Source organism: Cyanistes caeruleus, chromosome 6 (assembly GCF_971803275.1).
Source record: "Cyanistes caeruleus chromosome 6, bCyaCae1.hap1.1, whole genome shotgun sequence".
Taxonomy (NCBI): Eukaryota; Metazoa; Chordata; class Aves; order Passeriformes; family Paridae; genus Cyanistes; species Cyanistes caeruleus.
The window spans coordinates 30,888,673-30,915,541 of NC_141706.1; the positions used below are offsets into that span (position 1 = coordinate 30,888,673).

The window sequence follows — 26,869 nt, forward strand, 5'->3', positions numbered from 1 at the left end:
CAGTATTTCAGGAATTCTGATATGCTACATTTCTTTATTATTACTAAACAAAGCCTTGCAAGACACTATCATTGTGATTCTGTGTTACAAGCTCTCCCTGACAGCAAGAGCCTGAAAGAAACTTTAAAATGTTTAGAGAACAACTGAGTGCATTCATCTCTGAAACTATTCCTTCTCAGTTAGCAGAAGAAACAGATGGGATGCCACCTGAACCACCGTGTTTCTCTCATGTCTGGCACTCATGCTCTGATTTTCCCCTTAGCTGCACAGACTATGAAAATTATTATTAGACAAATATAGTTCAAAGATCTTATCCTGAACCTACAGGAGTCTCAGTTTGAGTCTCAGATAATCTGGTTGCACCCTGAGCCAGGCTATGTCTTATTTTCAGTCTCACATTTAAGTTACCTCAGACTAAACAACTCCAACCACGCCACTTTCACAGGACACATTTTCAGGGCTAATAGCCACACTCGAGGCCCATTATCTATGGTTGTAGCACCAAGGTGCTCTTGCATACTTGCATACTTCTCTGCAGAGAAGGTATGCAAAACACACAGAGAAGATTTAGCAAAGCCTTCTGTAATGTCTTAAACATATAGAGCCCAGTTTATTTCAAAAATAAACTTTCTGAGTGTAACACTCCACTCTGTACCACATCCTTTTCTTCCAAATCTTAGCATAAGGAAGGAGGAGACAGCTGTAGTAAGGAAAGTGAGATTTTCCACTGCCTCTAAGACCAACTTCAGGAGTTCTTATAATCTTAGCCTAGTGAAAATTCAATGAAATAAACCATCTTCTAGTGTCTTATAATGTTTGGGAATTTCCTGGGACTGAAAAGAAAGTATCACCATGGCACCAACCACGTTGAAATGCTAGATCAACTTTTTCATTACAGGTGTTTCCTTAAGGTGTCAACCTCAACACAGACAGAAAAAGCATTAAGTAACCTCCAGTACCCAGTGAAGACCTGTCAAACTACACAGCTGCAGCTGTGAGTCTCTCCTTTACCTTCCATCTCTTCCTTCCAAATTATGTTATTTGGAATTACATTTTCTTAGTCTCTTTCCAGTGATTCTTCCAGCCTGCTCATCAAAGCAGCAGAATGAATGTCATCACCATTAACACAGTAAACGTGAGGTGTGCATACATCTCACAACAACGTGGTGATGAGCTGGCAAGTAAGACCAACTACCTTGCCAGGCAGTACAGACTGTGCTCTCACACAAAGTTCTCTCCCCCATCTTCACATCACATTTTCTACTGCAGTGGTATCTGGATAATGAGCAGGTGTACTGACACATCCATGGATGAGCTACAGATCATGCTGCCTTTCAGCAGACGTTATCCTGTCCAGGCTACTTCCAAACACAGCAGCCAGCACCTCTCTCAAGGGACCTACCACTCCTTCCAGGTGCCTCTGAGCTGATTAACACTACAGATGATGACTTAATCAAAGACAGGCTTTGAAGGAAGTCACAATGATGGGTCAGGAAGAGTAGGAAGGGGAGGAGCAGGGCAGACCACAAATCTGCTGATGTTGGTGGCATGGTGCTTCATTTTACAAAACCTTGGTTTTTCTTCTTTCAATCCCAGTTGCTGGCAATGTGCACTAGAAGTGGCATTTTGGAGGTACAGCTAGCTACTGTAAGAGCACGAAACAAAAGGCTGTGGCCTACGAAAACAAAATGCAAAAATAATAAATTTTAAAAAAAAGAGAGAAGGGAGGAAACGAAGTTTAAGGTTAGGTCCTCTGGTTTTACACTGATGGAAAAAAATTAGAAGTAACTTCTGTTTTCAGGCTGAGAGAAAAAAAAAACCCATGAACAAATCACCACAGATTTCCAATCATACTTTTCCTAGCTGTCTCATTGAGCAATCCAAAGTCCCAGCTACTTCTTTTCTCCCTGAGTCATACACATGAAGCATTCTGCCAAAAAAAGCAAGTGAAGATTCATCTATCCTAAGGATTACTGGATTAAAATCTCCAAACCCAGCACTACCATCAGATCCTTTCCTCGAGAGTGTATTAAATACACTTAAACAATATCCCTTTATTGCTGGCAAAGTCTATGGCTTCCCCTGCCCTGCCTCCATTCTCTTTCCTTTTCTTTTGGGGAACAGCAGCTGGTGAGAGACCAGAACAGTTTTACTAGATGCACAGCCCTGCTGCTTTTCACTACACTAAAACATAAGTGAATGTTGTATATACCGAATGGAAACTGAAAATCAGGATTGCTTCAAAGCAATGTAGAATGCAGCATCTTGTCTCAAGGAGCTGATAGCACACACACCTGTCTTGAGAACATAAAGCAAATAGGCTATCCTACCTTTTGTACCATGGATTGAAAAAGGAAGGGGGAAAAAAAGCAGGCCCAGATACACAGCTTTTTGGCACAGCAGAAAACAGCACTTGAATGCAGTGATTCAGTTGAAAGAGCAGTTCAGATTTACACAGGTAATTACAGTGTCCAAGCACGAACACAACCCTATCTCACACTGAATCTCCTCTGTATCCAAACACACTCAGATAGGAGATGAAAAAACCAGAGAAAGGGGAGAGACATTTTGTAGTATGTCAGTCAGCAAATTCACAGAAAGTAGATAGAACTATGCAGTTAATGCAAAGCAAAGGAGCCATGCTGACACTGGTGACTGTACAGTTGAGCACAGAGATCTTTTCTCATAGTTAGCATGTAGTGCATCTGCAAGGAATAATCACAGACTATTTAATAAGGTGCTAGCCAAGTCTCTCTAAGCCATGGAAAACTAAGCAACATGCATACTTATGACTCCAGACCGCACAGGGTAATGAGCATACTCGAAATGAAAGCTAAAAAATCAGTAAGTAGAGAAAAGGAGAGGCAGAATATGCCCAGATGATAGAAGAAATGCATATAAGATGTTATATAGGAAAGAATTAGGGAAGAAGATTGAAAATGACAGGCAAGTAATGATTTTTAAAAAGCGGTGACTAATTGCCACTGGAGCAACCCTCACCCTCCCAAATTCAACTAAAGCAGAGAAAGCAAAAGGAAAGATAATGAACTATCTTCCTTTTACCAGGTGCTAAGAACTTTAAAGGTACAGTCTAGAAGACACAGAATGAATTGAACCCATTACAAAATTACTTTTGTTATGTGCACTGAAATTAAAGATTACCTCAATTCCAGATGCTTAAATAGCATCAAGTTCATTAGTTCCGTGTATTTTTGCCACAGAATTCTCTTCATTCTAATTAAGTAATTCAATAAAATTAATTGCATTTGTATTTGATTAATGAAAATATACATTTTGTAAAAGCAACCATATAAGAAAAGCCTGGATTCAGATTGCTCTCTAGCTGCTTACATTATTTCACTAGAAAATAGGAAATATTTCAAAAACTATTCACAGTGAAGTAGAGTAAGGTCAGGTCAGCACAGTCCTCAAATCAGTCAGGGACACTTATCCATAGATTTTGCTTCAGGTTTCCCTGGTAGCACTGGAATTCCAGTCCACCTTATTTCCTCATCCCAAATGAAGTTGAGAGCACAAATAGGGATTGTGAAGAAACTGGAGGACATCTGTGGCTGCTACCTATTTCTGCTATATTCACTATTTTTGATGATCACATTCATGACTGTATTGACATCTCACACTGAATGAAATTAATTTGGTTTCCTAAGTCTTTCCTCAGCTCAAAAGCAATGAACAAACAAACTGTTCATGCTCTATTGGTGGGCGGCATTAGAGGGCATCTAGATTAAGTGTGGAAAAAGGGCAGAGAACAATGAAACACCATGCTTATTTCTGCTTAAAAATTTATGTAATTTATTGGCCCTGAAGGTGACTGCCAGTTTACATGAAGGATATGTTTTTCTAGCTTATCTAGACTAAGATAAAGGAATGAAATGCAGGAAAGAAGCTTTTCTGTACAGTGAGTCGTATCAATTAACTTGGTTGATAGGAAATACAAACACATTTGATCACACATCATTCAAGGGGACTTCTTACTTAATAAAAATGCAAAGTATGTTTTTGGAAGGATTTACAGCTCCTTTCTGCTCACTAATCAGCCATTTACTGGCCTTTATAAACCAGAAAGCTCCCTGATGTCCCAAGAGGGCACAACACACTTGAAAGAAGGCAAGACTGTCAGTGCTCATTTCCAGCTCTGCTATGTTCCTTATCACTTACTTCCAGCTGCAATCCAGCATCTTTACAACAGAAGTGGAAAAAGGTCCCTCTCTGTCATCTTATGTACATTCTATCCTCTTGAACATAATCATTATCCTCATAAAAAGCATTTGCCAGAACATGGGCCCTCAGTTCCTCCCAGACTGGTTACCTGGCAGATGACTAGTGAATCTGGAAGCCCTCTGTGAGCAAAAGACTTGATATTCTTCAGCCCCAGAATGGAATTACAGCTGTGTCATGCCCATGGTTGACATGATTCAGAGCAGAACTAAGGAGCCTGACACAAGCTAAGTTTATAATCTCTTGGTGTTGAAGCAGGCGCACACGCACATTGAAGGCAAATGCGCACAGGGCAATTTAAAAGGTCAAACATATACTTAATCCATCCAGAGTATTATCAAGGGGAAACTGGTTTCTAGGATTTGGATAGATTTTTTTATCCAATTTTATATCGAGCCTACAGTGGTTTGCAAAAGTCAGTTTCAGGAAATGACTGATGCTTCTTTTCTGAAAAATCCCAGTGCCTCTGGCTGCAGTATCACTAATGGGCAAAGCTTCCATAAGCTGACATTGCTGCTGAAAGCAGTCCTTCCTCCCTACCCCAGCCCCTTCTTATTACCCTTAGGCTGCCCTGACCAAAAACCCCATGTCAGCTTCTCAATCTGATTTACTATAAAGTTACACAAACTTTTACACTAAGAAAAGAGATGAGCAAGGGAACGAATGGCTGGGAGCAGAAATTACTCCTGTCAGAGGCAAAGTTGAAAACGTTATCTTAACAGAGTCAAATCACAGCTAAAATACCCAGTGAAAATTTAGAAATTGCTTTATCACAGCAAGCGGAAATTCTTCAAGCTTCTTCTGAAAGCAGTTCTGTCAGGAAATCTTTCCTCACATCAGCACTGTTCTCGTTACAAACAGCTACGTGAATACACAACTGTATACATAGCTTTACATACCCACATGGTAGACCTAACCAGGATGATTCCAGTAGAGCCCAAAGCTGAGCTTCATCTCCTGAAAACAAGGAATCTGCTTCACAGTTGTCAGTATTTACCATAAAAGCTGAGAACAGGCGGCACTATAGCTGTCCTTAATAAGAAGACGCTCTAAACTCTGTTTGCCATCAGTAGGATGTGTTTACTTAAAACAAAGCCACAAACAAAAATGCAGAAGTCCCAAATCCAGCAACAACAACAAATAAAACCTGTTCCATTTCATATATACTACATCATCTCCTGAGTTTGTGACAAGCACCGACAGATAGAACAGTGACCTTATGTAAATTGAGTCGAGCTTACACACAGTAGTATGAAATTATTTTCAATCAGGAATTGGCTGCTTTCCCACACTATAATCTGCACTTTTGAGAACAATTATATTTCATCCCAACATGGAAGCCTTACACTTTACATTACAGAAATTTTCTTGCAAACCAACAAACAAAAAGCACCACAAAATTTATGTAAGAGCAAAGCTAGTTGGCTTGAAGAACTGTTAGGATTATAACTTCCAAACCCAGAAATAATCATCATAAAGCTTATGAAGTCTCAGGTAAAGGGGAACTTTTGCATGACAGACAAATTGACATCATTTTGGAAATGGTCACTGCCCTGAAAACCAAATTCATGCTAAGAAAGAAAATACCTCGTGACTTCACAGACAGCATTTCCAAACTACTCCAGCTGGTGCCCCTAGATAGCACAAGCAAGTCAACACTGCTGACAAAGCTGCTGATTGCAGAGAGAGACATGGCTGGAACTGAACTGGCAGCCTGCAGTATGGAACCACAGAACCAGGGAACTGGTCAGCTTGGATGAGGCCTCTTCAAACCTCAACCCCTCTCCTCAAAGTACAATTAATCAAAGTAGAGGTTTGCTATATACATAAAATAGATTAATGATCTTCCATAGAATGACCAGGATTAGGAAAAAAAATAGGCCCTATCAACATAAAGACAACCTAAAATCTGCAAGCCAGTCTAACTGGGCCATGTTCAACCTTCTGCAGAGTTCAAACAATGTTCCTGAGAACTCTGTATGGCCCCACAGGCTCTTTACCTGACAAGCACTTAATAAAACATTCACCTAATTTAGCGATTATTTTTGTGGAAGGTATTATTCTGCTCCATCAAAAGTGTCACACCTTCCTCTGCAGTTTCCAGCCAGGACCTGTTTTCTGGCTCTCTCTCCCCTCGGCTCCCATTGCCCTCCCCCTGTGCTGCCCCATGCAGGTGGGCTGAGGGAGCTGAACAGCTGCTGACTTGGCAGAAAGATAAATGGCTGGAACAACTCTTCCATATCCTGGGACTCTTCAAATGCAAGGGCCTTAAATAGCCCTTCAAGCTGAGACCTTGGAATATGGGCCAGGTCACACAGATAAGGGAAATTAAGGCTATTCACAAATATAATTGACACATGAGAAAATGATGACTATTTTACCAGCAACTATTTTCAGCAGTGACTCTACCTGCATCTGCTTGCACAGAGTGGTCTATCTTATATAACAACAGGCTAAATTAACACTGCTGCATCTTTCAGATGGTTGAGATCTCTTCAGCTCCTCTGTGCCTTCCAGTACACGTGACCCTGCTATGGATGTATCAGCAGGGGAATCTCACTTTTTTATCATCATCTTTTTTAAACTAGCTTTTATGCTGCTGATAGTGGTTCCTCATATAAAGGCAGAATAGACAACCTTGGATGAAAAGTGATAGGCATGCCCAGGATTGAATTAAATCAGGTACTAGAGCACTGGTCCAAGGCTGACATTCTGCCCCAAGTCTAGAATACACATATTTATTTGATTCTCCTGCCTTCAAGGAAGCATGGTGATGGGTAGCAGGGAACTGAGCCACTACTGCTGAAGGTATAACATCAATCAGACCAGAACAGTGACTCTCCTCAGTATCTTTCCTATGCCCTTAAAAGTTAGGAGAACTATCAATTCTCTGATGCTGAAAAACTACCTTTACCTTTTGGTATTCTGTATAAAAAAAAAAAACCAAAATTCACAAAAAACTGCATTTTCAAAATAGCTCCAAAACCAGTAACTGATCCCATGAAAAATACAAGTTTCAGTCCTATGGTCCCAATATAGAAAATGCATGTCTGATACAGACAACATGAGGCTAAAAATAATATTAAAAAACTATGAGAATTTTTTAGTACAGCAACAGAGGTATTATACACTTGTGTCTGTGTGGAAGAGTATCAGTTCAAAGTCATACAGACATTGTGAGATGCTTCTCACGTGGCTTCTGAGAGGGGGGTGACATAGCATTTTTTGTGAGCCTTCATTCCAGTTTGATGTGGACTTGGTCAACAGGGCAACATGCTATTAAACAATATAATAAAAAAAGCTGGCCAGCTCAGCACATTAGCAATGGAAAACTGAATTTCTAGTTTACCAATCTGAATATTATTTAGACTGGAAAACTACCAAACATTAATAGTGCTACATGCAGACTGGGTTCTAGACCCACTTCCTGAATTATCACCAAAGCTAGCCAACCAGATTGTAATTCCAGGATCAAAAAGGTTATTATTACCTATTTTTCACCTATATTAGATTGTGAGGGATCAAGTCAGATGATTTAAAAAGTGAGATTTCCCTCATCTTTGCCAAACTTTTATCTCTTCTGGAAATAATTAACTGAAGTGAGTTTGAGACTCAAATCTCTCACAAGCTCCAAACATATGAAATCCCTTTATAAATCCACCTTGCCCACGTAATCTACTAACAAACCTGTCACAGTCATATAGAAAACTGCTTCTGGGACCTCTGTAGTTTATTAGCATGAAAGCTTCCGGGGAAGAAGGGTTGAATGCAAGAGCTTCTCACAAAATATTCCTTTCTATTTAGTTAGAAAGTGAAAATACCATGAGCATATTTCAAAACTAAGAACTAATCCTTGTTTAAAAAAACTCCTTATTAAGAAGTGTCTCCTTTTATGATTTTCTTTCTTCGACTCAGTGCATTGGTAAGTACTTAGTAGTACTGGGTATTTATTTTCTTTATTTTCATTTCTTTCTTCAGCTCTGACACCCAGGCAGTCACCAGGTGTATGCTGAGGCTCCACACTGCAAACAGACCAGCTGCTGAATTGTATTTTATGGGCCTTGTTTCCCGAGACAGACCTCTTGAACCCTTAGCAAGATGGATTCTCCCACTTACCAAGGACAACCTGATGGTACAGACGGGAATGCTGGAACTGAGCGGTGATAACCATAATGCTATTTATGAGTGAGCAAAATAAGGGGAAGATTAAAGAAGACTTTAAACTTCGAAATTAACAGTGAGCTTGCCATTTAAGTCTGACAGAACTCAAGGTTGTGCTAAATGATATATACAACAGTGATGAAAAACTCCCTCCTGTGACATTCTACATGCTGTTTGCTCTCAGATGATTTTCATACACCTTAAAAAAACAGAACAACAAAAGATTTTTTGAAAGTCATCACAAGTCTCGAAAATTCATTTTGTTTATAATCTGGAGCAACTTAGCCTTCTCCTCCTAGCACTGTCAGTATTTTGGGTTTTGTCACAAAGCCTCCAGTATTAGCATTCTGTATAAATCTTAAGCTCCCAGAGTTGCATGATGAGAGGAGAATCTCATCTGGAGTATGAAAAAAAAAAAAGCTTGAGTGTGTGATCATTAAGAACAAAAATATAAATGATGTGCATTTTTATTTTTTATATAAGATCTGCAACTGCAGCATCTCATTATTATGGCAACCTCAGAATTTAAAAAAAAAAAAGGGTTCAAAGGCTACAAAAAGACTTCATTCTCATCTGTGTCTAGGGTCTGAAATTCCTGAATCTCATTTTTCAAGGTAAGACTTTGTCCTGTCCACAGACCACAAGTGAAGGTCTCAAATGCCTAACTACAATTCATTTAGGTGTATATATATTTTAACTACTATTACAGAACTAATATCTTTTGCCTCAAGCCTTCACTCTCACTTAAGGATGAAGAAGTGCATCACCAGCCAGCTGAAGCACAGAATTTATTCTTGTCGTAAGTCTATCTCAAAGCATGCACTACAGACACTGTGAGTTGTGATGTGATAAGAGTATAAATGTATTATTTACTTCCTCCTTATCTGTACTCTAATATTCTGAGTTTTTATATTCGCTTGACAAGTATACAGCAACAAGTCATGGGGCAAGAAAAACTGGAAGTCCCAACCTAAGTTAAGTCATAATTTGGAAAATCTGGCAATGTACAGATAAAGAATCATCCACAGCACTGAAGATCACATCAGTACATGTGTGAGGCTAAAACCTCCATTTTTCAATGTACAGCTTGTTTAGTCCCTGCTTCAGGTGGAACTTCTCATGTTCAGAATCCTCCTATGACCATCCCAGACAAGATGACTTGTTTAGCTCTGTGGCCCAGTTGTTCTGGATGATAATGCAGCTCTTTAACCCAATGTGCCTTCCTCCAAAGAAACCATTATTGAAACTTAAAAACCTTTAGTTAATTGGTCACTGATAAATATAAGGACACCCCTTCCAGGACTCCATTCCTGAATCAGAAGAGAAACCATAACAAGATGACCCTGGGCACCCTCACTGGAACATTCACTTAAGGGAGACAGGGCACTTCAGCCATCTGAGTGTCCAGGTAATCAGTATTACTTGCAGGGCCAAGCAGCTCAGGTGTCACATCTCAGTTCTCTGACAAATTGCAGACCTGCACCTCAAACACTGTCTAAATGCAAAGAGAGAGCATGTACCTGAACTGCCCTTTGACTTGAAAAGATTAAAATTACATGAGTAAAATAAAATGTCTCTCAGAATAAAAAAAAAAAAAAAATCAAGTTTATAAAATACAAAAGAATTAAATTACAGATTTAAAATTTCAGAAGTGAAAAAAGAAAAAAATTACAAAGGATTACATATCCCATGGATCTGAATGTGTCAAATTCCAAGCAAAAGGAAGCTGTTGCTTTTTTATGAAAAATAAAATTGTATGTAAAATCTATTTTAAATTGTGCTGTGAGTTTCTTAGCTGGGGAGCAGTATTTCTCAATGAACAGAAGAAAATTATTTGGGGAACTACCAACTCCATGGCTGTTACTCTACCGTTGTTAGATTACACCAGAAACTACATAAGGAAAGAAACTGAAAGGTCAGAGCTCTTTTAATGATCGTTTTACAGCTGAACAGAAGCAGGGTACACTGCATGACACAGAGTTTATCTCTTAGGTCACTAAAAAGTGCACAGCTTTGCAAGATGGATGGTGCCAGCAAAGCCATCACACAGGCAGACCAGGGAGACAGACACCTTCTTGTCCCTGTATTTTTCATTTAATGGCAAAATGTGATCTTTCCAATGTTCAGCCACAAAGTCAAGCAAGACGGTAGAATAATTTATCAGGCAAGCCCTTTAAGTGTTTCTCAGACACCAGTAAATATGAATGTCTCAGTGGAGCACAACCAATTTTAGGTCTCTGCCTCATTCCCAAATCTAAGTTCCCTCAGAGAACTATGTGCTCTCCATTGGACACAGATGTTAAATGTCAATGATCAGCAACTTCTTAATGAGAAACAGGCTTATCTAAAGAAAATGTACAGACCTTTGCCACCTGCAAGGCAGTAAATAAACACTAGTTTGTTTGTTGTTTTTAGAATCCTTCAGAAAAATACAGATATCTATATAGATATAGATATATAGATATCAGACCACTGCTTGTTCAATAAATCAATCAATCAATCAATCACAAAATACACAGAAGCATTATGTGCTTTCAGAAACCCAGTGATAACTGCACATTTTATTTTTGAAATATAACTAAGATTTAGTCAGTGAATTGATCCTTCTCTCACTGGCAGCAGAGGCACCTCCCCCTGTGGTCCCTGTCACATGCAACATCTTTTCTAACCATGTTCTCCATTAAGCTAACCAGAAAACATTTTACCTCTGTTGTTTACATCTGTCTTTTTAGCCTCTCACCTTTGGCATTTCATTATTCCCACTAAGTAAAATGGAACTGTATTTTTAAAATAAGTTTGCAAGGGAAGAAAAAGGACCTCTTGCAGTCCGCTTTGGTGCAGATGAAAGTTCTTTGCTCTCCTGGGTCACCAACTAGCAGAGATCCATCCACATGGGTTAAAGCAGACACTTAAAGAAAAGCCTCTCTTTGTTGAAACAGCAGCAGAATGAAACATGGAACCTTTATCACAGCTGCTCTGCAGAGTTAATCCATTAACTCTCCTTTCCCTTCTGCCTCTTTTCTTTCAATTTCTAGGTCAAGCTATCAGGTTTCATTCTGCTAACCAAAGGAGAGGATTTAACACGGCTTCCAAGAAATCGTGTGCTATGAATCAACCACAGCTTTTACAAAACTTATCTTACAGAAAGGCATGTTCAAAAGATGGCTGCAAGGAAGCACTACAAGATGGTAAACTAAGTCACACAGGAGCTTCAAGGCAGAAGAAATCAGATGGCCAAGATCTCATGGGAAGACAAAACCTGCCCAACTGCTGGCTGAATTCTCACCAGGCAGCAGGACCTGATGTGGCAGAACCAAAACCATCAAAGTGTGTGATGGTGCTCATGGACTCACTGGCAGCAGCCCTGGGAAAGCTCTGATGGGGCTAACAATAAAAAGTTTTCTGTAGCCCGTTTCTTTAGGCTCTTTATTTAGACTACACCCATTTGGGGCTAACTATCAGCCAGTTTGCATATGGTAAAATCATGGCTTTACCTTTTTTTTTTTTTTTTTTTACAATGTAGGGAAAAGTGTAAGATGGGTGTATTTCCAGCACTTTCTGGTAACTCCTTCTGGCAGTATTTTATGATCTCTCCAACCCTGTATTCTGGCCACCACTGACTCATCCCTTTTGCCTGTATTTCTTCTTTACTTCAAAGTCTGTTAGGAGACTAAAAGGTAGAAACATCCTCATTACCATTCCAGACACAAAGTTGTCTTTTATGTCACCACCTAGACAATATTATCTTTATTTCAACACCTCTGAATACTCTCATTAGGCTGTTTTCTCTCAGATCTGTGATCTGTTTTCTGCTGTAGCTAAATGTCATAAAAAGTCTGCATTACCAAGCAGATGATCTTTCCCAGCCACCCCTCCAGTTGTCTTTGATGTAGCACACTGGTTTTCTGGGAAATCCACTAGAAACAGATAGGCTGTTGGTAGACACACCTCCTTCTGGTGTTTTATTAAAAAAATAAAAAACAAACCAGCTGCTAGCCCCTCTCTCCCCATACAAATTTCTACTCTGAATGATAATTAGGTTTCCCCTGTTATCTTCATGAAGTGCAGGAGCACCAGTAAGGTTATCAGTTACACTTAAAAATTCTGCATTTTAATCCAATTTGTCACCCTTAACACCTGCTTGCTTTAGTTAACATAAGAACAGCCCTGTTTGCTAATCCAATCCATGATATTGGACTAAAATGCTGAGACTCCAAGATTTGCAGGTAAAATTGCCTTTATCTCTCTTTCTTCTCAGGATAACATGTACAGTAAATAGTAGTTTTTGTGTTCCCGAGAAAACTGGTCTAACTGAGGTAAGTGGCCCCTTAGGATTCATCTTCTCCAGCTGACTAAACGATCTACACAACACCTGAGTTAAAGAGAATAAAAGCAGATGTGTCCTTAGCAGTCTCACACCTTTACTAACCTCATTCAGGACATTTCTGAAGGTGCAGCTCCATGGGATAGACTGCCCCAGCAGATGGGCTCTGCAAGTTAAATTCAACTGTTCAGTTATGTAAAGGCCTGCACACTTGTCCCTCCCACATGTTCATACTCTAATTTGAAATCCCACTACTAGTGGGAATTAGTTTAGATAGTGCCTGAAGTGTGAGATGCAAACCTGGCTGCTGGAGCTTTGGTCACAGTAAAGCTGTAACCTCCCACCTGCACATCTGCATACATTTACTGATGCTAAAGGAGGCTTCAGGGGTTCCTGGTCAGCTTTTTTCCCCACTGCAACTGAGCCTGTTAGACGCCAACATGCAAGTTAAAACCTGACACCTTCCACCTCCCCTATATTTTTTGTTGGAGACAGAAATGAAATATGAACAAACAACAGCTTTGTTTTTTAAATTGGTTTACATCACTTTTGGCACTGGCATAATTTTTCTTTACCATCAATATTACATATAATTTGAACTATGTCCAGATGTTCCCTTCTTCACAAACAAACCACGTGAGCTCATCACCAGGGCTTACCCTGCACTGAGGGACTGAGAAGTTTCAGCTATTGCACTACGTATCTCTGAGAGATCCTGTCAAACTGCTGGCTGTCCTGTCATGTCACACCACTCCAAAAGGGCTCTGTGTCACTATTGCATTATTCCAGTTCAAGCACAACTGCTGTGTAACTAAACTGAACCCATGAGACAGTCACTAAAGGCAGGTATCTTGTCATGATGTGATGCCTCAAAGACTTTCACCTGAAGGAGCACGACTCCCAAGAATAAGGAGTTCTAACTGCCCAGCTGCCTCTCCTCAGCCTTTGCTGAAAAGAGATTTAACTAATTGCGCTGTGGAGCCCTGGGTGTAATCAGAGAACAGTTTGGATTGGAAGGGACACTTGAAGACCATCTAGTTTCCATTCTGCTGGCATGAGTAGGGACATCTTTCACTGGATTGGATGATGATGCAAAGCTCTGTGCAACTTGACCTTGAACACTTCCAAGGATGAAGCAGTTAACTTTTCTGAGCACCTGTTCCAGTGCTTCATCACCCTCTGAGTAAAGAATTTCTGCCTAAGATCTAATCTAAGCCTACCCTCTTTCAATTCACCCTTGTCTTGTCATTACAGGCCTTGGTAAAACATCTTTCTACACCTTTCTTACTTTTATATCGAAAGTGAGTAGTGACAGCTCCTCAGTGCCTTCCACAGGCTGAACAGCTCCAACTCTCTCAGTCTGTAATCATAGCAGAGTGCTCCAGCCCCCATCAACCTTTGTGGGCATCCTCTGGACTTGTTCTAAGAGCTCCATCCTTCCTGCTCTGAGGACTTGAGCTGGATGCAACACTCTAGGTCGGGTGTCATGAGAACAGAATTGAGAGGAAGAATCATCTCCCTTGACCTGCTTGGCATCTGTTTTTAGGCAAACTAGGATTTGACTGACTTTCTAGGCTGTAAACAAATGTTGCAAGCTCATATTTAATTTTTTCATCTACCAGTATCCCCAGGTCTTTCTCAGCTGAGTTGCTCTAAATCCATTCATCACCCATAATCTCTCTCTACTACCCAGCGCTCGCATTCCAGCCAGGAGTTTCTAATGGTTTTGAATGAAACAAATACAAGGTACCATGGTGTGATGAAAAGATTCAAAGAGGTGGCAAACAAATCATACCGTTCATCTTAAACAGAATAGAAATCATTTTTTTTTAATCCCATCTACCATGCTGCTCTATTTTAGGCTATTTTAAAGAGTTCTGTGGTATTTTATTGGTACTATTTTCCATATGGCCTATAAAACCAAGTCACCTTAATACTCTGAGTCCAACTGTGCATGCCCTGGCAGCAAAAGAAAATTTTAACTGTTCTAAAACCTGTAGCATGTCTACAATAGTTGTTAAACATATAAGAATGAACTTTTAGTAAAATTCCAGATATCCAGGCGCCTTCCAGGATTAAAAGCAAATGCATGTGTTCTGGCAACATTCTTTTTTTTTTTTTTCTAATAAAAGTGCCTTTTTGGAGCCCTTGTAACTCTGGAAATTACCTAATGCAGACAAGGTTGTTACTTGAAAAAGATGTGTACAACTCAAGCTTATTGTCTGTAGCCCCAACCTTACAGAGCTGTAACCACTTGGATAAACACTTGCTCCTCTGAAGAACCACATGCACTTCATTACTACTCTCTACACGTCACATAATTCATGTAATGAATTCTGCATATAATGAATTTGATGATAAAGGAAGAAAATACAAAGATTCTAAACCACAGCAATAGTGAGAAAAGCAGAAAACAGACAAGATTGGAGAAATGTAAAAGGTACTATTCCAGGGATTTATGGCTTGTAAAAAATGCACACATGTCCGGGAGGCATATGTGACAAGGCATTTAGATTATAGTATGCACAAATATATTCACATAAAGAAAAAGCAACAAGGCTGTGCATGCAGTGCTAATGCAGCTATTTCCTGAATTTTGAGCATAAAAATATGTGAAGGATAATATTCTCAGGATTTTTTTTCACATTGCATGCTCAGACGGTAGAAAGGAATGCGAGAAAGAAAACTCCATATATAACACCAAGATCCAGAGGGCTTGTCTTCCATTGAACTATAAGGACTATATATCAAAAGTATTTCTCTTCATGTTTTTTTTCTGAGCTGGACACCTTTTCTTAATGAGGTCATACAACAAATCAGGTAAAAGGTCTTCAAGGAGTCATACTGCAAGCACCAAGCCAGCCCTCACCGGAAGATGCAAAATCACTTCTTGTCACATGGAAGCACTTGAGTGATAAATTTCAGCTTCTTACTCATGCAATTCTATTGATACAACACAGCTCTGAAAAACTCTACCCACTGTCTTAAGACACCTTATTCACCTCTCTTGTGGTCATAGAAGCCCCCTTAAAATTTCTCAAACATATTTGCATTTGGGGGAAAGCAAGCCCAAGAATTTAATGCCTAGGCTGACAAGGAAAGCAAAATTAAGTGACTGAAAGCAGGTTATTATACTGGGAATACTGAGGTAACTAGATCCTGTATATGTGAGGTCAGATCATTTGTGTCAATGACAACACATGTAAAGATACATATCACAGGGAAGCAAAAATGTAGCCATTCTCACAGGTAACAATCTAGCTGGGTTCCAGCTGGCTGAGGTTTCCTTTGCACCACAAACTTCATTATGGTAAAGGATTCACAGGTTGTTACAGATAACACAGACGTTAAACATAAAAGCACAAGTACTAAAACAACATATTATTCTATGCATTTAAATATAAGACCTTATAAAGTGAACTTATTCCTGATTTGCTACACATTTCCTTTCTGTTCTTTCAGAACAGAGTTTTGGCTTCACAGCGTAAGCCTGAAATTGGATTGTAGGTTGGAAGCAAGAAGACAACTTCAATATGATGGAAAAGCGCTCATTTAGCTTTCCTTGTGAAATCTGAAATGAGACAGGCTAATTATATGTGGGGAATGTGTCCTATCCCTGAAGACAATGACTATTAAGGGGTTTAACAGAAAGAACATGTCAGAAACAGATTTTCCAGCAGTTACATTGAAAATACGTGTGTAAAAATGTGCACTTGTTTCTGTCTAAAGCATCACCAAAAAGCCAGAATCTGCCCATAAGTAATTGTCCACTGACATACAATTTGAAGACCACATAAGGGAGCATATGACAAGCCATTCTCCTACTCAACCAGGTTTATAAATGGGCTGGTCACTTCTTAGAAACATAAAAAGGAAAACAGCCAATTTCTGCAGTCTATTTTCAGAACGCCTCTAGCTTGTGCAATCCTAAATAAGATTCACTATCTAGTATGGAAAACAGGAGATGGGCAATGCACTGGATTGTTTTTCTCAGTGTTTCAGGTACACACAGTCCCAAACTCCAACTGTCACACAATCCTTGCCAACAGTTGAAAGGGAGAGGCAGAGTCATACTTCTGCAGTTTTTGGAAATAACAAGCCCCTTGAAAATTCTGGACTAAACGTCTGTTTAACTAGGGTCAAACTTCTCACTCTAAGTTTCAGGATATCTTAACAGCTGCCAAAGCTAGATGCCAAAAGCTGAACACCAAGCTGTGTAGTTGGACACCAAAAATTACCAACTCCTCACACACACAGAACAGAGCCCACTAAAACCAATATGAGAAACAGATGCCCGGTGTTCCTGAAAACATGGGTTGTATGTCAGTGGACCAACAATAACTCAAAACCAACTTTTAGAGGAGGAATAAGGTTACTTTGCTTTTTGTGGAAAACAGTCAAAAAGGCACAGTGAAATCAGCAAGGTTTATGTGAAAAATGCAAGTTATAACTTAAAAATAGCATTACTGCTGCATGAGATGACTACTGCGAATAAAAGCCTCACTTTTCTGAATAGCAGTGTATTAGTCATCCTCTGATGCCTAACAGAGAAAACTGGACAAGCTGCAAGAAAGACCAACTGTGATGGATACTGAAGAGATGCAAAACAAAACTGTTTCAGGCTTTATACTTACTGTGTCAGTGCTTTAATTCCACCTGCTTTCAAAGACTCTTCTATCATTTGTCTTGCATACAATTATATCTCAGAAGGTGGGTACATTTCCTCTACCTTTCATCACTCTTCTGGCTAGGGATTTATGTGGGTCTATCAATGACCAAACAAAATTAACTGCTATAAATGGCAGCTGTACTCAAGCATTTAAAAATAATTTTTTTAAAAAAAATAAAGAAATCAGTAATCAGTAATTTGAATTTCAGAGAGATATAAAGACAACATTTCTCTAGCAATTTCAGGATTGCACAAATCACTCAAGGAGGGATTTTTAAAGGAAAATAAAGAGTCAGGTACTGAAATACTATCAAAAGTCAATGCAGGTGGGAAGCAAGCATCTTTAGTGTCTCCTAAGAATTTAAGCATTGAGGGAACAGCAAACTCTGCTTTCCTTCAATGCACTGGATATAACTACTGGAGCCAATCTATTGCTTCTCATTCAGTTCCATACAACATAGCACAAGTTATTTTGCAGGGCAAGATCATTATTAGGAACAGGCACTGTTGTTAACTAATGCCAGCAAATATCTGCAGGAATGGCAAACCTATTGTGAAATAATGGAGGTGAAGCCCTTTAAAAAAAAACAACAACTTGGTATTTACATATATTAATAGTAAAAAACATTAATGAGCAAAAACTGGTGCAGCAAGGAACCTCTCAGAGGATCTCGGGGGATCAATTAGGATAGACTTATCTGAAATAAAACTGTTTGCAAGGACACATGAAATGTAATCCAGGGCAAGGGAAATTCCCTGCTTAAAGAAATGGTTGTTTCTCATACCAATGATGAGCTTTCTACACTTGTTTTGTAAATACAAAATTACAACAATTCCAAAAAACATAGAAGACCTGAATTGTAGTTTTTCCATTTGTTGCTTATTGCCATATAATGAAGGAACACATCAACTTAAGAAGGTGACTTGCATATTATTTCAGCAAAATACAACCTAGGAAGTGGTAACAATAATTTTTCCATCCAACAATGGTTCACCTAAAATCTGCCTCTCATAAGGTCCATATTTACCTCAGAACAACAAAGAGACCATCTTTGCTGAACAAAGATGGAATAATGGTTGATCTACCAGCAATAAAATTTTGAAACTGGAGTAAATCAGGACGTGACAAAAACATAAAGGACTTAATCTAAATACTCATCTTGGAAAGGTTTACTTGAGGGACATCTCCAAAGATCCTAAATAAGATATGTTTTCCTGCCAGCAAGTGTGCAAACTGTCTAATTAGGAAATGCTTTCAGCTGCCAGACACAGGCTGCTTCACAACCTGACATTTCTGTCAAATCACTGTAAAGGAGATGTGTCCCAATCTTCATAAGATGCCCACTGCAGTTTCCCTTGTTGAAATGCTAGACATTCTTCTCCACAGATCCATCTAGGTAGTATTTGAATGAATCTTCTAATTAATTCACTTTGCAATATCATAAATTAAAGGCAGATTCTGCCTTGCCTATTACAAGACCCCTAATTTCCACTCCCCTCACCAGATTTAATTAGTACTGGAGCTGGTTGAAGCTCCTGCCTCTTCTATGCTACAAAGACTGATGTTACTTTTGCCATGAACTGCTCTAACAACCAACTGGGACACATTCCCTGGCATTTCATAGTATGGGGAGCTGAAGGAGCAAGAGCTCTCAAGTCAAGGAGACCTCTCACAGCTCAGTGTGGAAGCCAAGTTGGAAGAAGAATAAAGAAAGAAATTATGCTCTTTGGTGGCACATAACCATGCTGCAAGAAATTTACAACTGGTTTCCCATAATGCCTCCCCTTTTATATCATCATTATCACAAGAGTAATTTACAATCAGCCTCACCAGTTGCATTAACAGTCTCTTGCAAGTTTATAAAAAGAAGATTGTAGCAAGAGATGTCAATTAAAAACACATTAAAACAGATGCACTGTGAGAGACATCAAGGTTCCAGTCCCAGCTTGCAGGAGGAACAGGTGGCACATGCAGCCTCCCCTTCAGGGTTCAGCAAAGAGAGACCCCAAAGGACTCCAGAGGGAGCTTCTTCCTTGGTTGAAAGGTGATCTCTAGGATGCAAGGAGAACAGTGGAGTATAATTAAAAGAAGACAGTAAATTGTCTTGAGGATGCAAAAAAACCCAGTAGATGTCTCAGCTACTTGACACTGCAAGAATAATACAAATTTCTTTGATTAGGTACAGCTACTTCCTAATTAAGTGAAGGTTGGGATCAGAAACTTCTTTCTGAGCTCAGAAAGTATACTAACAGCTACACACATCCTCCAGGTTATTGTAAATGTCAAAAAAATTATCCACCAATACCATGCTAATTTGCACAAAATTAATTTATGTAAATATAACTAAGGCAGGATTGGGGTTGTGAGTCAGAGAATTCGGGCTAACCTTCTTTCACTCAGCCTGATTAAAGCAGGGATCTGAAGGAAGCAAGACATGGGTAGCAAACTGTAGCAACAGTTAACCTCAAGTGGGTGTTATTCTCAGTGCAGAGAAGCAAAAGAGGAGTGGAGAAAGGGCTTGTGCTGATGGTGCTGATGGTCCATTAAGTACAGCAGTTCTGCTGCCCAAATGATCAAACTCAGGTTTAGCAGCAGTACATCTTCTCACTTTACAAGGAAGGAACAGAAGGGGCTTGATCCAGCTTATCAATTTTGAGCTTTTAGTCCAACTGACAAGAATCTACTCATTAACAGAGACCTAAGATCTGAAAGAATTCATATTACTGACTTACCATATCACCCAAACATAACCTCCAGATTCCCTAATTGCTCTTGTGCTTCTCTTCACATCACTTGAGCAAGAGAATCAAGGATATTAAGACCACTTTCACGCACTTGATTAAAAGAATACAAACTACACCAGCTGAAAGCCTTTAAAAGCCCTATAGGCTTATGAAAAAAGGTGAGGTCATTATGCTCTGGTATTCTCAGCTGCCCTCAGTGGGTATCAGTCATCATTACAGCACTCAGAATCATAATGGACTCCAACAGTTTAATAATGATTGCAACACCCTTCCTAATGAGGTTGGTGCTGTCCTCTGATGTGAATATTCATAAAACTGGGCTGGTAATGGGTTCTGTCTTGATTAGCAGGCTGTGGTTCTGTATCATGTTTGAGAGACATCTTTTGATGCAAAAAAAAAAAAAAAATCAAATTAAATCCTTGTTTCAAGCTGAGTAAATGAATTTGACTTTAGGTGATCAAGAGGGGAAAAACTTCTAATTAGAGACGCAAGCAATCATCTTGTTCAGTGTTCCTTCACAGAAGGGCTATAGGGACAGAGAATCCTAATAAACCTTCCCTCAATCACCTTTTAGATAAATGTTAAGGATTAAAATTAAATGTAATTAAAGTTTGTTAATCTGATATGATTTCCACTGATAGTCCTTCTTATTTTTTTTTTTTCTTTGCCCTGTTATCCTTTGCTTATTCCTGAGTCCCTCTCCTCTTTTACTACCAGTATCATCTCATCCACCAGGGAAGGCAGAAAGGCAAATTGCTGCTTGGGATATCAGACCCCAGTGGTAATTAAATTGATGGATTGGCACTTGCTCACACCACACTGCCCCCACACTGCATATGGCAGTCACTGCTGCATCTGCTTTGAACACGGGGGTTTTCACAGTTTCCATCACTGCAGAATCAGAAGTATGTTCCAAGTAATTAACATACCAACACTTCTGGTTCCTTTCATTTGAAGACAGAGGTGGGTACCTAGTCGTCTCTTTGCAGTTGTTGACAATTTCACCTCATCACTAAAAAAGTATATGAAATTAGCCTACAAATATTAGGATTTAAGCTTCTGACCATTAAGTTCATAGAAAGACTTCCATTTTTTCCTAGGTCCAGAATGAGGCCAACACACCCTCTGGGATGCCCTTGAAGCCAGCCAACCCACAGAGCTGGAATTCATGGGATTACCCTTATAAGTAAGAAGTTTTCTGTCAAATAAAACAAAAATTGCAGCTGTCCTGCTGTTAATCTTGCTGGGCGGAAAGAGACTGATTTAAGCTAAGCTTCTGCTCGCTTTTGCAAAGAAAAGAAACCAAACATTTATCCCCCTCTGTTCACACAAGATGTTCACTGCACAACAGGAAAAAGAAGAGGAAGACTTTGTTCAGCAGTAAGAACTGGACTAGACTGAAGAAATATTAGTAATGGTAACAACTGTAATAATAATGATGATGATGGTGATAATGATAATAATAATGATAATAATGATAATAATAATGGTTTTGCACTCCAACATCAGAGTCACAGCAGAAAGAAGCCTGCAACATGGAATGGATTTCTAACCAAATCCCTCTAACGAGCAAGAGGAGAAAGAAAAAGAAGAACTGGAAGTGACTCTAAACGAAGGAAGCTCTTTCAGTCACAGTACAAAACCTGAAACAGATACCTAGTACCTCTAAACCTCTAATAAGGTGCTAATTTGAGCTATCTATCCCATTGCAGCTTCATGTAGTACTGATCCGAATAAAGGGGACGAGACTGCCAAAACCACAGAGCAAACAGCATCTAAGAGCTAGGATTTTCCTTGCCCTCCTCCATTTATAATCAGCCAGAATTAACTTGGGCAAAGCACGCCTTCCCATCCCTGCTCGGATGCTCAAAAGCGTGATGAAATAATGAATTCGTCACGGGCTCCAGGCCTGTGCCCAGCTCGCAGCCCGGCTGTTTGAAACCCCCGGCACGTCGGTGCTGCGCTGCCAGCGCTCGGTACAGCCATGGCGAGCGGCTGCTGTGTCACTGCCAGGCCGCTTCTGGGCCAGAGCCGTCACTGGCCCCAGCAGCTCAGTGCCAAGCCCATGGACCACCGGGGGCCAGCAAGCAGATGGCTTATCTCAAAGTCTAATTATCGGTGCTGACTGAAAAGCCTGCAGCCGAGAGCAGCGTGGGGCAGGATTCTGCTGGGTTACTGTTTAGGGGAAAAGGTGGCAAAATAGGATGGGTTAAGGATGGATGACTGAGATTTTCCTGCCAGGCTCCCAGCGCACCACAAAGTGTTAGGAAAAGCAGGGCTGAGTTCTGGTCTGGGTTCTGCTGACATCTGACTGCTTGTGAACAGCACCCTAGGAAACATGAAATGGCTTTTACAAAAACAGAAGCAAAATCAAAAATCCTCCTACCATTCTTTTCAGGTTTCACAGAAAATGGTGCAGCAGGAATTAACTATACTTCCTTCTCTTTTGTCTGCAGTAAACACTGCATGTTGCACTGAGCTGCACAGACCATGCTCGATCTGAGCTGACAGCTCAGAACAGATTCCGCCCATACCTTTTTTTTTTTCCTGAGCTTGCAATGAAAAACCCCAAATAAGTGAGCTAGCAACTCAGTTTTAACCACACCTGTTTCATTCACTGTAAGAAAAGAACAGCAACATAGGCAGCCACATTAAAATGAAAAACCAACCAAGAAGTTCTGGGGTTTGTTTTTAAACCTAGGCAAATTTAGAGCTATCTCTCAGCTCAAATTAAGAAGATAGTAAAGCTGACCCAAAGTGAAATCAACCCAGCATGCCAATGCCCCTCTGTGCTTGTCAAACTACTACCTCAACATCCTTGGGCTGGTTTGGGACCTCCCCTGTTCTGCACGGGACCTTGTTTGTAACACTGCCTGCTCTCCAGTAGCAGTAGGTACTGAGTCTTGTCCTGGACAAACTGATGTCATCCTTCCTCCTCCATCTGCAAAAACTCTAGGTTTCATCATCTAGAAGAGTGTGGATCAGGCTAAGAGTCAAGGAACCCATTTTAGTTTGGAAAAAAGAGACTCTCCCTTTTCAGACAAATGACAAGTTGAATACTATCTTATCAGTAACACTGTACCCCAAACTGTGGTGAAAAAACCATCAGTTTTCTTTCAATTGTGTCAGTTACCCTTCTGTATCTGAAAATGCTAATAGCTGCTTTATTCCTGTTTAGCAACTATGACAATAAAAAATTCTCCAATGACAGAACAAAAGCATCATTGTAGCAACTCCTACAAAGGAAAGAAATGTCACAAAAGCAAGGAGAACTGCATTGTAAGAGCTGGCCTTAGTGAGACAGACACACAATAAAACTATTTAAATGAAAAAGTGAGGAAAAGAAGACAGATCTGAAACTCAAGCAAAATACTCCCTAATTCTGCAAATTAATTGTACTAATGAAGAAGACAAAGAAGGCCATATGTTGTTACATGAAAAAGGCCATGTGCTGTTACATGACAGCCACATGGCTGAGGGCATCCCAAGGCTTTTTAAAGAGGAGAGCATTTGTATCGACATCATGAATGAACATTTGTATGTATTGCCTTCTACAGCCTTGAAGCAAACAACATTTGTTTTCCAGCTCAGTATGTCACCAATTCTGTGTACTTCCCACTAACCTGCCTTTTTGCACTTGTGTGCAAAACTGTCTGTGACAGGCCTTTATAACAGAGTAGAGGAGAACAGCAGCAAGAGATTGTTTACCCATCTTCAAGGTTAGGGAGATGCATGTAACTGGACACAGAAGGGGAAGGCAGAAGAATCCCCTCTAGCTGAGTATCTGTCTACCTAGAATTTTGTAAAATGCATTACTCTGATTAAAAAGAGACCACAAAATGTTAGTATGACTTGACAAACAAGCTGCTTATTCCATTGTACAGCTTATTCTAAGTGTGCCCCACAGTAAGTTGGAGCAACCTGGACATGACGTAAATCAGCAGGCTGGCAGCACACTCCAACAGGCTGCCTCCCAGTTGGGGGCTGGAAATGCTACAGTGAGAGAGCTCTGCAGGACACAACTCAGATCTGCTCAGGACATCTTTGAGCAGCTAGTTTGAGAGTAAGATGTCCAGAGCAGCTGCAGTTCAAAAGAGGTTTGGACCTGCCACACTAACAATACACCGCTGCTGCTGCTTCTATGACCATAATACAAATGCCTTTGGAAGTGTTCCCTTGCTCAGGTATATTCAGTTCTTCATTTGTTTCTCCTGAGTAGTACAAACAGACCAAACATGAGGCAAATACTGGAGTTTCAACACAAGGCATTAAGTAGGAGTATATAACATTTGTAGCTCTAGATTTCAATTTTACAATAAAGGTGTCAATAAAAAGAAAGGAAGAGGAATTTAAACACTGTCAGTAAAGTACTCTTAATCATGTATCACCTCTGTCCCTAAGAGCCTGTATGACTTTAGAGGTCACAGTACCTTTTTAAGAATTCCAGCACTTCCCACAGTTGCACAAAACACCATAGGTATAAAAGTATTCTATATTTTTAAAAAAGGAAACTTATGCTGGAATGCACAGGCAGAATGAGATACAAAGCACTGGCTGGAAGGGATAATGGGTAGGATTCAGCAGACTGCTTTCCACAGCAATCATTATCAGATGTTTACAGGCAGATTCTGAAAAGCACATAGCCTAAAAGAAACAACAATTACATCCTACAGCAAGAAACTTGGATTTTATTTTTTTTTTAAGTGCAAATGATTGAAAACTGGATCAGATCAAAACTCCACCTTGTCCAGTATCTCTCTCACTTGATTCATCTGACATGTCATGGTTTCCCAGCTACCCAGTCACCTCCATAGAGCTCCAGTAAAAGCAATATTGTGAAGTGTTTAATCTCATCTGGTTTTTCCTCCTTAACAGTTTCAGGTTGAGACTATGAGACAACACACTTGCCATTAAGCATTCCTTGCTATGTCACCTACTTCACTTATTTTACTGCTAGAAAGAATAAGAATTTTTCATCTTGCTCCAATTCAAAACACATATGTAAATAATTGTGCTTTGAACTCTCACCTTACCAAGCCTTTGACTTCTACCTATGTAAAACTTGGATATTTAGAGGTCTAGCCTATATATGTCTCCATTTTTTTCCTAGTCTCTTTCACAGATCTCTAGGCTTGTAGAGATAGACCTGAAATCTTGTGAAGCCACTCTTGTTACAAGATTAGCATTAATATTCCTGCAAGAAAGATAAATTATTAAATTAGGTGCAGAAGACTGTTGTGGACACACCTAAGCACAATTCCAGAATCTCTTAATATAAAAATGCATCTAAACATTTTGACAGAGAAACTTAAGGAAAGACAAGTATTCCTCTCTCCTTCCCTTACGCTACTATTCTCTGCAGATTCACAGCAGCATCTCATGAACTCAAGTACTCTGAGGGTAACATTGTACAACATGCTACATCCTGACAGACACCTGTGATTAAAGGTGCCTGATAAAAATATTTTGTGGTAGATTCTTGATTGCCTCACACTTGGTCTCTAACACAGGAGACAGATGAAATCAATATTACAGTATATAGTTCTAATTCAGTAAAGCAGAATACTCACATTCTACTTGCTTACATGAATATAAATTAATATAATCAATAAATGACTATAAATTGAAACATATTTTTGCAGAAGCATCAGGCATGGATGTCTATTGCCTATCCTCTCACAAAGAGAAATTAAGATTAAAAAAATCCATTAGTAAAGTGAGAATATTATGTCTATACTTTTACTGCTAATAGATGCATTTCTTCTACTTTACTCCTTCACTTCCTCTCATTTTTGGCTTCTCTTTCTAGTAGCTAGGAATTTCAGAAGAATCAGCAAGTTGACTCACTGGATGGGCCATTAGTCAGTCAATATAAATCTCTTTTTTCAGTGTCAGAAAGAGACTGACCTGCAAAGAGGAACATAAAATACTCAACCAAGAAGATACCCCATACACATTAGAAATAGATAATTATGTGGCAAAATACCCTTATATTTAAAATGTCTGTAGGGAGAGAGGCACTGATTTAGTTTGAGTGTGTCTATTGCTTTGAACATTGGCTAAATGGTACAATTTCCCAAGCACGCTACCCATTACCAGCAAATCCAAAGTATCTCAAGCAGACACGATATACAATAATGTATTTCAGCTGTTCTCTCTAACTTTATTTGCATCCATAATGTAATGGAAAACACACCTGTGCTAGCTTAGATTTTTGCCTGTCATAGCAAGCTGGATGCCTTGTTCATTAACAATTACCATGCACTTCTCTTCTTCCAGCAACTATAAACCCATCTCTTGTTTTGTCACTATTCATGCCATCCTAGAGCTTTTTCATAGTTTTAGGAGACTACTCCAGTGTTTAGACACATGGGAATGAAACTTGTCTTTTGCAAAATCCAGTGAGTCATGTGGTAAACTAGAATTCAGTTGTTACTGACAGGTGCAGGGACAGCTGGGCCAAGAGCACAAGCACAGTTCCTCCACTGAAGTCTCAGAATACTCACAGAGTGTCAGGAACAGCCAGTTTATGCAAGGTGACAAGCACACACCTTTCCGGAGAGTAAGCACAGGCTACAGTGCTGCCCTATCTGCTGGGCCATGTCCTGGAATTTTGTGCAGCATCTCTGGACAGGTGAGGTGTTGGGAAGGGTTTGGGTCCAGAGTCTCTCAGGCAGGGCCAGGACTTTCAAAATTAAATTTCTTTGAATTAAGGAGCTCGTCTGTGTAAC

The 26,869-nt window shown here is 39.7% G+C and overlaps 1 protein-coding gene and 1 long non-coding RNA gene across 6 annotated transcripts in view; both read right to left on the minus strand.

Moving 5' to 3' along the window:
- Positions 1-26,869, minus strand: part of LOC111930195 (transmembrane protein 263-like) — a 202,623-nt gene that overhangs the window by 94,475 nt on the left and 81,279 nt on the right. The gene's annotated exons all lie outside the window — the stretch shown is intronic.
- LOC147652564 (uncharacterized) lies at positions 20,789-26,045 on the minus strand. Its single transcript, XR_015287949.1, has 3 exons — positions 25,986-26,045; positions 25,167-25,332; positions 20,789-23,930 (listed from the first exon to the last, which is right to left on the minus strand). It is a non-coding gene; the product is annotated as an uncharacterized LOC147652564 (long non-coding RNA).